This window comes from Sciurus vulgaris (assembly GCF_902686455.1).
Source record: "Sciurus vulgaris genome assembly, chromosome: 5".
Lineage (NCBI taxonomy): Eukaryota > Metazoa > Chordata > Mammalia > Rodentia > Sciuridae > Sciurus > Sciurus vulgaris.
The window spans coordinates 97,213,151-97,226,859 of NC_136465.1; positions in this window are offsets into that span (position 1 = coordinate 97,213,151).

Here is a 13,709-nt window from a genome sequence, read left to right on the forward strand (position 1 = left end):
AGGAGCTGAGGCAGAGTAGAACAAGAAAAAGGAAGAGAAATTGAAAGAGTTAACTGGGCAGGGTGATGGGGTGAAAGTGAAACCAGACCCCTAGTACCTATGCTAACCTGAGAAATGAGGAGTCGTTGATATGGACATATAGCTAATGGTCAGAAGTTGTCCCAAAGAGGTGGGATCAATCATTATTTTTACTTTAAAATGTGCTACATCTTTAAAAGTTTTTCAGTAAGCGTGCTTGATTTTTTTATAGTTTCTTAAATGGTTTTTGCAGAACAACCAAACTCAGAGGATACCTGAAAGTAGCTGAGAAAGCTACTCCATGGGCCATGCGCTGTAACTTCTACCTCCATTCACCTTAAAAGTGGTGTGCACCCTGGACAACCTTCTTTAGGGGCTTGCCCGTGCATGGTGAGAAGTACTCACAGCAGCACATTCTGACTCTCAGACAATCTGTTCCACAATGGCACAAAATTTTGTAGAAGAAAATTTTAAGACCTCAAGGTGTACCTTCATTCCCCATCATCTGTAGAATTTGAGCTGGCTGCTACTCAGTTGCCCCTCTGAGGGAAAAATTGAGAACAATTGTTTAATGGAAAGTACTTGAGACCTAGAGGCAAAGACATTTCAGTTTGAAAATTGGCTCCATCAATCTGTTATCAGTTGGGTACTAGCTAATCACTGCATGTTCCCATTTCCAAACTTATAAAATGGGAATAAGAATCATACCCTGCAAACCGTGAGGATTGGAAATAAAATTTTAAAGTACTTACTACTGTGTACGGTATGGATTAGGTGCTCAAAATCAAATGACCTGTTGTTACTAGTAAATCGAGAGTAATCCAACATGGCTGCCCATGCACTTAAAGGACATATACCACTTAGAAGGGAAGCTGACACAAATAAATCAAAAATCACAGGCAGCGAGGAAAGTCCTGTAATAGAAGTAGGCCATAGGAACATGGAGGGTGGGCACACACATCAAGTCGGAAAGTTACAGATTTTTTAAGTGAAGCCCTGTGTGAGCAGAATTTTGAGTGAGGCACTTGCTAAGGCACAAGGTGTAAGGAGGTACAAAATCCTTAGTAATCAATATAAGTTATTCATTAATGCAAACATATTAAAAGTTGCATGGCAAAATGTAGTCTGTGTGTGATCCATCAGCTATCGTGAAATTTTATTGGAACTAGGGATATAATTAAGATGAAGTAAGTGAGACAGGGTCATGGAAATGCACAACCAGATTCTGTCTTATCTTTTCAAAAAGATTATTTTCCTGACATGGGTAAATCATTCTTAATGGTTTTCATAGGCACATTGTCATTATACATAATAGTGGGATTCATTGTGACATATCCATACATATGCGTAGCATAATTTGACCAACCTTGTTCCCCAGTACCTCCCCTTTCCTTCCCGCTCCCTCTCCCCTAATTCTTTCCCACTACTGTACCAATCTCCCTTCCATTTTTTTAAAAATTCATGCATTACGATTATACATTAAAGTGAGATTCATTATCATATATTTGTACAGGGACATAGCATAATCTGATAAATTTTTTAAATATTTTTTGTCAAAGATTTTTGAATATTTAAAAAATTAACATATTCACATACTGTTTATCTTGATTGCTGGGGTTTTTTTTTTTTTTGGCAACCCCTTAAATTTTGCACCTGAAATGAGTGCCTCACTCTGGTTAGCAAGGTGAAGAAAACCCAAATGTTGGAGCAGAGGTTGCAGGAAGAGAAAGCAGTGTTTGTGAAGGTTTATTGCATAATATGGAATGATTTTTTCATCATAAATGTGGACATGATTCCAGAGGGCTACACAAAATGGTGCAAGAGGGAAAACAACAGGAAACATGGTTAGAAGGGCAGCTCGGGGCCAGGTCTTCAAGAACTATATGTACAAACCTAAAATGACTAAAATTCTGGAAATGCATTAAAGTTTTCATTAGAAGATAAATGAGATAACATTTTTATTTGAGAAAAATAATTCTAGAAAGAGTTGAGACTGAGGAATTTAAGAAACTCTTGCAATCACAAGCTAGATATTATGGTGATATGAACTGAAGAGCAGACAGGGGAAGCAGAGAAAAAGGCTCTGAACTGATAGAGGAAAAATTCAATGAATACTGAAAATAAGGAATCTAAAAATTTCCCCCTCTTCCCTACTGGAGGGATTATACAGGAAAAGAACAGGTCTACGGGAGGACAAGGATAAGTTTTGAAAACTAGGAATGTTATCAAAGGATTGTTAACAATCATGGGAAGAGCATCCAAAAGTCTAAAGAAATACAGAAACTACAAGACCAGGCACCAAACCCAGTCTTTTCTCTTGAAGGAGTCAGGCTACTCAATGAGATCAAGGTGAGACTTTGTAAATTTGCAATGTACAGGAGCCTGTAAAACTCTAAATGTCTGTCCTGCCTGGAGCTCTCTTTGAAGAAACATTACCATTGATGAGTCTCTTTTTATGAGGTTGCAAAACCTTAGATAATATGACACTGCCACTGTAGACATGACCAAAGATGCCAGGAGTTGGTGCCCAAGTCAAAACCAGTCATGAAACTAGTGAGGGATGTGAACTACCAGAGAGGTGCTGTGGTACCAAACTCCAATCCTAAATGCCTTTGTGTGGGAAGGTGTTAAAATGCCCCTAGCCAGGTCTCCTGGAATTGAATTGTATACAAAAAAAGCAGGATGGATTAATGGGATTAACTGTTCTGAGGGAACAGAAAATTACTGGAGCACTTGGGGAGCTGCTGTATCTTGATCGGCAATGAGTCATTGTTTCAAGTCTTCCTGACACCTGCTGTATGAACCTTCTGGCCCCAACCCTGGGGCCCACTCTAGCTCCACAGCTGCTATTGTGGATTTTTGTGCTTTTTCATTTGCTGGTAATCCTCACAAGCCCTCATGATTTCCCATAGCATGGGCAGGTCTCTTCTTTGCAACCTGAGAGACCACAGGTAACCCTAAGCACCATGTCCTAATAAGGAAGCAGGAAGACCCAAGTCTTAAGTCAAACTCATCTCAGAAAACTCATCTCAGTCATGGGTGACTGAAACAATTCATTTCTCTGCGTCACTTTCCTATTCTTCGAAGTGAGGATACTCATAGTACCTTCTACATAAGGTTTCTATAAAGAATATATGAAGTAATAGTATGTTGTCTTCAGAGCCAGGAACAAATCAAACATTATGTATATGTCTATTACAAGTAAAGAGAGCTGTTTGTTTTTTCTTTTAAAATGACTTGTTTTGACCCATTCAATCTCTCAGAGAAACCTTGAATTGCATTGTATAGCTTCAGACATAAATCACAGCTAAAACTAACCAATTGCCAAATCTACACCCAGAGTAGAAAATTGCTCTGTTGAGCCTGTGGTTAAGCTTTCTGTTTGGTATAGCACTGACACTCAGAACTACTACATACCTTTTAGGTTTGCTGAACCTGGAAAAATGATAAATTGTACCCACATTGTATCTTCAGTTTTAAAGTTAATTGCAGGGAGATAAATATCATTCTGATCTGGTATAGTCTCTAAAAAGAACATCAATTAAAGAATGTATTTCAAGGCCAAGGAAAAAACTACTGACAAGTGTCTGTTACATCTTTTTTTCCATAAACTAATTTTGTGTTTGAAACTAAGGATCTGCTTTGATTCTTTATCTAACATATGTATTTCCTGATTGGAAATAAATTTTATAATAATTCTTGCACAATTAAGTTGCTATGATTTTTATTTGGCCAAAAAGAAAGAGAAACATTCATTGGAAAGCTACCAGTTTATCCACTATGCATATCCATTGTTACATACATTTTTCTCATTTAATTTTTACTGCCAGTTTACAGAGTGAACATTATTGTCCTTATTTTATTGATGAGAAAAAGAAGATAATGAGAACAAGCGTGAAAAACAAAGCAAGCAAACAGGAAAGAAAGAGAAGAAGATACACTAGAATTTTTTCACTTCTCCTGGACTATTACAGTTATCAAATTTGCAAAATTTTGTGGGACACATTTTCATAAATGATGTATCCCACATTAAAAGCGAAATAATTGAGACAACACAGGGTTTGCTTTGAACTTCAGACTTATCTTTTGAGTCCAGACCCTTGTCTTCTACAGATTTCCCAAGGAGAATTCACTCTGCCTAAGCATGGTTAAATGCTTGATTTGTAACATCTTTTCCTCCCACTGAACTCTCGAGTTCTTCCAAGAAGCACAGAATTGCTCAAGAGCAAAGATTTAGTGCTTCATTTGAAGATGACTTAATTCTAACCAGTTGATTTAAGGTTAACAGAGAGTCCTTGTGGGATGTGTGCCTTCTTCAAAAGCACTCAGGGGTTTGGATAATGTTCTTGTTCTGGAACAACCAAAAATTTACTAAGCAACAAAAGGGGGAAAGGAAAAGTATCTGCTTTTTAAACTCCTTTTAGCTATCCAGGTTTAGTTGAGTTTATCCTGGTATTTTAAGAATCTAAGCGTGTCAATAGACAGAAGCTGCTCCTTTACCTAATATATCCCATAAAAAAGCTTCAAATCCTCTTAGTTCAACAAGGTAAAAATGGTAACAAGAAATATCAGAATCAGTATCGTCTCAACTTACCTTTCTTATATATTTGTCCTTTGGGTTAGTAAACCAAACCTAATTTATAGAGGACAAAAGGTAGCAACTTATATCGGTACTCAATTGTCTGTTGGAATTCTAGAAGGAAAAGCTCAGGCCAAAATCAGAATATTTCCACTTTAATGTTTGAGTAGCATTCCTTGGTGGAAGACCAGCATATTTCACCCTTTCTCCTCAATGCCAGTTTTCAAATTCTAACCAATTTTTAGAAGCTAATAGCAGAAGGCTCCCAGAATCCCAGGTGTACTCCAGCCTGAAGGAATGAGAATGGGTAGTGGGTTGTTTGATAGCAGAATCAGTTTGGTGCCGTGGAATGAACTGCAGTCACCCAAACCAATGGATTGTTGAATACGGCAACATTTACCTGAGCTGGAAAAGCTACTGTTACAAATACTGCACAAATGTAGCACCATAAATTGGAACACAAAGAGATTTGACTTTCAACTTTAAGAAAAAAACATTCATGTTATTCATTTCATGATATTCATAATGCCTGGCATGCAGGATTTCATGTTAATTTTTTTTTAATCTTATCTGTTACCTAAATGCTCTGCCATGCACATCTTCCTCATACTCCAAAGCAGTGTCCTTTTCTGACTCTGGCAATGGCACATTCTAAGAGCTTCATGTCATTCAGATGCAGTGATAGAGTGTTTTCAGGATAAGTGACAGTATTTTCTGGAACCTGAACTGTATTAATCTCTCTCTGTCTCTCTCTGTCTCTCTGTCTCTCTCTCTCTCTCTTTGTCTCTGTCTCTCTCCTTCCTGGTTGCCTTGAGGTGAGCCACTTTCTTCCATCACACTCTCTGACATGTCATTTCTGCCTTACCAGAGGCCTAAAATCCATGGGGCCAGCTGACCATGGACTGAAACCTCTAAAACCATGAGACAAAATAAATCTTTCCTCCTTTGAGTTAAACATTGCAAGCATTTTATCACGGTGATGAAAAAACTGACTAACACAGAACATGTCGTTACTATAAGAACACAAAGAGGCTAGGAGGGTACCTCAGTGGTACAGTGTTTAACTAGCATGTGCAAGTCCCCACGTTCAATTTCCATTACTGCAAAGAATAGGGAAAGGAAGGGAGAAAGGACGAAAAGAAAGACAGAGGAAAGACATGAAGAGATACCAGATATCATATGCATATTTATTTGTTATTTAGAATGTGGTTGCTCCCACATGCTTTTGTTCCATGACCTCATGACACATGAGGGAGATTTCTTTGATGACCTCATAACCTCTAATTTTAGTTAATATTACAAGGCTTTTCTCCCAGAAACTAAAGCAATTACTCTATCTGGGGAGAATAAAAAGAGAAGAGCCACCAATTTTCTTCCTTAGGGATGCTGCAGTCTCATTTTTTGCTGTTGTTGTTGTTCATTCCTAGAACTCATGAATTTTCAAAACCATCTTTGATTTCATTTCACACTTGACAAAACATATCCATCTTCCTCATATCTGCTGCTCTCCAGCTGCATTCTATATTTTTATTAGTAAATTCACTTTTAGAGTAATTTTAGGTTCACAGAAAATTTAGCAGAAAGTACATTTTCCTTATACCCACTGTCTGTCCAACACCCACAATCTCCCCAACTATCAACATCATACACCAGATCAGTGAACCTACATCTATTAACAGTGTTATCAGCTAAAGTCCATAATTTACATTAGGGTTCATGTGGATTCCATTTTCTCTCCTTTCTTAGTATATCTATTAGACTTTTTGTGAAATAATAAGAAATATATATTGGTCTCTGACCCTAGTCCCTGGCACAGAGTTCCAAAGACCCTTGAAATTTCCTGAGTAGTAGGGGTTCCAGGAGAATCTTTTATTGTAGTAGTTGATACTTCACCCTGGTGCCTAACATAGAACTCCTAAATCCTTTGGAATTTCTTGGGTGATAGAAGCATATTTTGTTCTAATGAGGTGACTGTTGATGGGCTTCTGGATGGGAGAGTTCATTAGAAAGACCAAGCCATGATGATAAGCTTGGAACTTCCAGCTCTGGGTAGGAAAGAGGTCTGGAAATGGAGTTGATAACCAGTCATACCTACATTATTGTAATGGTTAATTTGAATTATCAACTTGACTGGATTAAGGGATGCTGATGATTAAGAGGCCTCTGGGTGTGTCCATGAGTGTGTGTCTAGGAATGACTGGAACGTGGGATAGTGAACTAAAGTGGAGACCCTCCCTAAGGTTGGGCAGCACCACCCAGTAGGATGGAATAAAAGCTGGAAGAACAAGGAAGCAGGTGCAGATGTAAGCTCCACTCTTCTTGAATGGGTTCTTGATTGCTGCTTCCATCCTCTTAGGATATCGAACTCGCTTCTTCACTCTTCCAAAGCAGACTCTGCTAGTGATTCTCCAGGGAGTTTCTAGAAGCCTTGGTCATGGAGGAGGGTAGCACTGTTGATCCTCCTTGTTCTAGGGCTTCCACCTCTCGGACTGCGCAGCTTCTGGTTCTTCCAGCTCTCCAGCTGCAGACGGCCATTGTGGACTACCCAGTTTCTGGTCTTGTAAACCAATCGAATAAATCCCCTTTTATAATCATACTCCCTGTTGATTCCGTTCCTCTAGAGAACCTTAACTAATACAATCATGAAGCCTCCCTAAAACTCCCTGACCTTCAGGGTTGGAGAGTTTCTGGTGGTCAAAGACATCCACGTGCCAGGAGGGTGGTACATCCCAGGTCCATGGAGACCGAAGTTCTTATGCTAGAGACCCTTACAGAACTTACTCTTTTCATGTGGTATTCATCTGTAGCCTTTATTATATACTTTATTAATAAAATAATAAATATAAGTAAAATGTTTCCCTGAGTCTATGAACTGCTCTAACAAATTAATTAAACTCAAGGAGAGGATCATGAGAACTCCGAATTTATAGATGGCCAATCAGAAGTACAGGTAATAACTTCTTGAAATTGGCATACAACGTGTGGGGTATTCTTATAGGACTGAGCTGTTAACATATAGGATCTGACTCTAAGCCAGGAAGAGAGTGTTATAATTGAATTGTCAAACACCCAGTTGGTGTCTGCTGGAGAGGTGCTTCATGTGGTGGGAAAAAAAGATACCCTTACATCTGCTGTCAGAGTGTAGTGTTGAATGTGTAAGAATAGGGAAAGCACACTGAGCTCTTCCCAAAGTTACTTCTTTATTTTTTTACTTTTTTAGTGGTTGCCCTAGAGTTTGTAACATACATCTATAAATAATTCAAGACCATGTTCAAATAACACTATACTACTGCACAGGTAGTGAAAAATGTATAAGAACAAAATATTTTCAATTCCCCCTCCATCCCTTATGTCATTGTTGTCACTGATTTCACACATACTTGAACACAAACAAGCTTACATCCACATACATAGATTTTGAATACATGGTTAATATTTTTTTCCATATTTCAGAAAAAAATAATTTTAATGTTTATGGCATTTCTTGAACTTTTTACCTGTTACATTTAGTATCTCTACATTATTTACAATTGTTTATTCAAAACAAAATCTCCAGTATTATAGTTGATATATCTGTATCCATTTGCATTAAAATTTAATTATGCTGCAGATTATGTTGTCTACAAATAAAAAGCTGTAAGAAAGGATTTTAAGTTTTTCCCATGAAGAAATCCTAAATATTTGAGGAGAAAAACATGTTTAATCTGATTTAACATTGCACAATATGCACATGTATTTAAATACTACATAGTATTTTATTCATATGTAAAATCTTCATGTTAGTATGTATTTGTTCAAAATAACATAAAATATGTTTGCAGGGATAATGGCGAAAAATTGTCATTTCTTATAGCATCATTTCAGTTAGTGATCCTAAAAATAATTAAAGAATGAAGTGAGTTAGATCCTCGGTCCACAGGAGAATTGACCGCCTCTTGGGGGTGCTTTTAAAAACCCCAGAGTCCTGGTATTAACTCTAGGCTTATGAATAAAGATCTGCTTTTTTAAAGATCCCCAGAAGGTTCTTGTACACAGTAGACTTTGAGGAAAAAATAACAGAGTGAATCAAACACCATTACCCTATGTAAATGTATGATTACACAAATGGTATGCCTCTACTTCATGTACAGAGAAATAAGATGTACCCCATTTGTTTATAAATAAAAAAAAAATCAAATGCCACCTTCATAATTCCTTTCATGGCTAATATTTAAAACAAAATATCTGCTAAATCAATTAAGAGTGAGAAAAGTAAAAGTTGTATTTTACCTTCACTTCACATTACTGATGCTCTTCCTTTCTTTATGTAGATTCAAATTTTTGACCTGTTTTCCTTCTCTGAAGAATTTCTTTTAGCATTTCCTGTAAGGCAGGTACATTGACAAAAAGTTGCCTCAATGTTTTCTTTGAGAAAATTTTTATTTTTCCTTTTTTAGAAAAATTATTTCATAGCACACAAAGTTCAAAGTTAATGGTTTTTTTTATTCACCAATACTTTAAGTATTTCACTCTACCTTCTTTTTTCTAACATGGTATCTGAGGAAATGTAAAATGTAATTCTTATTTTTGTTCTTTTATTTTTAAGGTGTTTCTTCCTTTTACCTTCTTTTTGTTTGTATTGGTTTTTGAGACAGGGTCTTGCTGTCTTTTGACACAGGTTTTGCTCAGTCTGGCCTCAGACTCTTGGGCTCAAGACTCAGCCTCCACAGGAGCTATGGTTACAGGGACACACCACGACGCCTGGCTCTTCCTGGCCCCTTTTAAGGTTTTTTATCTTTGATGTTCTAAAGTCTGAATATGACAGATGTAGTTTTCTTTTTTGCCATTTTTTCTGCTTAATGTTCTCTGAGTTTCTTGGATCTGTAATTTGACATCTGATACTAATATGAAGATCTCTTGTGCATCCCACATGGGAGAAGGAAAGGGTTCCTGTCAGAGGGATGGACTGGCTGTAAATTAACCACTAAGAAACTTATTTAATAGAAAAAAACCACAAGGGGCATGACAGGCTAAGCGATGCTAAAGGGTCTGGCTCTAACAAAATGGAGGAGCCCACCTTTCCTTTATTTATAGCGGTACAGGTAAAAAGAGCTTCTTCCATAAGAAACAGGATGGGGTGGAGTTAAGCAAGCCATTTTGCTCTAGCGGGTCATTTGGCACATCTAAGGGCATGAAGATTCCAGTGGTGAGCCACTGCACAGGAACAACATACTCCAGACAATCTGGAACAATCTCTCACAACTGTCAGTTCCTGAGAGCCAGATTTCTGTGTCTGATAGCTTGACAAAGGCTGGTTTTATTTCCTAGCCACGGATGGTGCTCCCCACGAAGATATTCTCTATCATTATTGTTTCTGTTCCTTTCTCTCTTTCTTCTCCTTCTAATGTTCCCATTATGTGTATGTTATACCTTTTGTAGTTGTCTCACAGTTCTTTGATATTTTGTTCTGTTTTCTTTACTCACTCTTTTTCTCCTTTTCAGTTTTGGTAGGTTTTATTGTAATGTTCCCAAACTCAGAAATTCATTTCTCATCTGTGTCCAGTCTACTAATAAGCCCATCAAAGGCATTCTTCATTTCTATCACAGTGTTTTTGATCTCTAACATTTTTTTGATTCTTTATTATGTCTCTGCTTATCTGTTCTTGCACACAATTTACTTATTCCATTAAAGTCATTAGCATTATAATCACAGTTTTAAATTTTTTTTCTGGTCTGATAACTCCAGCATTGCTACCATATCTGACTCTGGTTCTGACACCTGATCATTCTTTCACAGCGTTTTTTGCCTTTTTGTATGGGAAAGGCATATGAAAGGTACATATGATGTACTGGGTAAAAGCCGCTGCAGTAAATAGACCCTTAGTCATGCAGTGGTAAGTACACAGCAAAGGGAAGCATGCTTAGTCCTGCATTTAGACCTCAGTCTTTTGGTGAGCCTGTGCCCCAGACTATGACCTTTACCAGTGCTTCTCTGTGCTTTCTTTTCCTCTCTTAAGGTGGGACAGCGAGTAGAACTAGCTGGAATTATATATTCCCTGTATCTTTTTCTTAAAGTTATGTAGATTCTGATAAAAAACCTAGCAGGTTAGCTCTAGTAAAATAGTTTCTACCAAAAGCAGATCTTTTTAAGAACTGAATATTCTATCATAATTCAAAATGGTTCCTTTTTCCTTCCCTCTGCTGGAAGCACAAATGGCTTTTCTTTGATGTTCACTGTGAGAAGCTGGTGGAACTCCTAGAGGTAAAACTCTTGAAAGTGCTGAGGGCACCCTGGATCTAGGAGTGTATAAGTCTCAGACTTCTCAACATTGAGTCTCCAGCAATTCACCAATTATGGTTCAGGAACTTCTACCTTGATACTGATTCCAGCAGAGGTTTCTGCTCGTGGATTTCTACTCTGGTAAATTGTGATTCCCTGTATTTGTCTGCTTCTCCAATTTTGGGGGCAGCAGTTTACCCTGAAATTTCCTTTCTCTGGCAGACCTAAGAAGAGTTATTGATTTTTCAGTTTTTTCAGGTGTATACATGTTGTCAGGATGGAGTGGTGGCCTCCAACATTGTTTAATTAAACATTTTAAATATAATTTTGTGTATATGCATGAATATCATATGATGTCTTGATTTATATTTCAGTCTTTCTCTTTGTCCTTCTTTGCCTGGCTCCCACTTCCTCTACGTGCATTAGTGTCCCTCTACCACCAACCCAGGTAACATGTTAGTCATTCAGTATGCATCCTTCCATGTTTTTCTCTGTGATTTTATATATCTGTTTATACATATATATATATTCAAAGTTATTTGACATGTTTTAACAGTAAAATCATATTATGCATGTTTTTCAGCATGTTACCTTCTTTTCAAACCAAACCTATTGGAAGTTACTGTAATTCAGCTGACATAAATTATTCACTTAATGTCTGCATAGTAGTTAGTAGAAAGACTATACCTTTAGTTAATTTAGCTGTAACCATACTGTATTCTCACTATGAGTTCTCCAAACCTTCCCATTAACATTGTCAAAAAGCTCTTGGTATTTATTGTCCAGATTTAAGAAATAATCCACTCAGCATGCACCATTCCTGGAATAAGGAAACTTGGTTTTAGTCTTCACATTCACATGTCACACTTTCACAATTGTCAAAAAACAAATTCTCTAATTTCAAAGACCTATACATCTCTATAGGGAAAAGAAGATAAGAAAAAAAATATGCAAAAATCCAAAATAAGCTGCTTCACAAATCGGTCGGATAATAAAAAATAATTTCCTATGCAAAAGAAAAAGTCCTCAGTAAAGTAGAAAATAACACATACTTATACTGCTACCACCCACCACCTAAATAAGAGATCATGGTAGGAAGAATTTTAAGATGGCCCCAATATTACACTGTATAATTTATATACTCTGTAGGATCTCTTCCCCTTGAGTGGAGTAGGACTGTGAATATGATAAATTTTACTGCTGTGATTATATGTTATACGATGAAGGTGAAGGTTCCACACCAGCAAATTCTGAGTTAATCAAAAGGGAGATTATCCTAAGTAAGCCTCACTTAATAGGGTGTCAGCCTAAAAAGGGGCCAGAGATCAAAGAGAGAAAAATTTCTTCTACCAATTTTAAAGGAGAAAACAACCATGTTGTGAAAGGGCACAGGGTTTGGTCCTGAGGATGTTCTCAGAACTGGAACCAAACCTGGCTGGGAGCCAGCAAGGATATAAGGACCTCGGCCCTACAGCTGCAAGGAACCACATTCTGCCCACGACCAATGAGGAGCTTGAGGAGGACCCCAAGTCACAGATGAGATCACAGTCTGAGCTGACACTGTGGTTTCCTCCTTGTGGAAAGAACCCCGTGTGCCATGCCTGAATAACTGACTGGCAGTCTTTCGAGATGATAAATGAATATGTTCTAAAACACCAACTTTGTGGTAATTGATTATGCTACAACAGAAGACAAATACAGTAATCTTGGACAAGAAATAAAGTCCAGTCCCTCTACTATAAAATGAGATAGTATGCCCAAATCACTGGCTTTCTAGTTATAAAGCACTTTATTTTTATGATTCTAACATAGATAAAAATCAAAGCTCTGTTTCTGTGATACTAGCAGTTAACAAGTCGATAGCACTTATTTAAGCATATAGTCCTAGGGGAGGACAGTGTTCCTTTGGACCGCTGGTTTTATTCACAACTTCCAATTTGAGGGTGTCATTAGAATGAGCTGACCTATTATTTTAGGTCTGGCACATATTATTGGTATTACATATATTAAATAAGAACTCCCAGGCAGATATACAAAGAAAGGTTTGTTTTATGGGATTGAAGGGAATGGTTAGCCATTGAGCAAGGGTAAGTGAAGAAAGACTTTGAAAGTACAGGTTATTGCAATAATCTATTTCTCCACATTGACTGTCAGTAGCAATGGTTTTAAGGTAAATTCTTGGAAACTGACCTCTAATCAAACCAACATGAAGCTGAATTTGAATCAGTGATAGTTGCATACACACCATGTATGAGGACCCAGAATAATAGAAGTTGTTGCAACAGGATCAGCACCTTTGCGTTACGTTAGCTGCATTTGGTTCATTGGAAAATGTGGTTTGCAAGATGATTAAATTGTTGGCAGGTCCTCTGCTCATCCCTTCAAAAGTAGATTAAGAATGTTAAGAGAACTCTATTAAACTAACTACTTGAAATGGTCTTAAGCCACACAACTCTTCTTCAAAAAAGAGTGAATACACAGAATTCTACTCCAGACAAGTTACCTGTATTCATTTCCGATGGCTCCATAAATTTACCAGAAATGGAATGACTTGAACAACAGAAATTTACAATCTCACAGCTCAGGAGATTAGAAGTCAGAAATGCTACCCTCAGAGGCCATGGGAGAACCTTCTTTGACTCTTCCAAGCTGTTGGCTTTTTTTTTTTTTTTTTTTTGGTGTCCCATTTCACTCCAGTCTCTGTCTTGGTCTCACATCACCTTCTCCAAGGTGTGTATTTCTCAGATCTCCTTCTACCTTTCTCCTATAATTGTATTTGCCATTAGATTTAGGGTCTTCCTGTATGACCCAGGATGATCTCATCTCAAGATCTTTAATTTAATTACATATGCA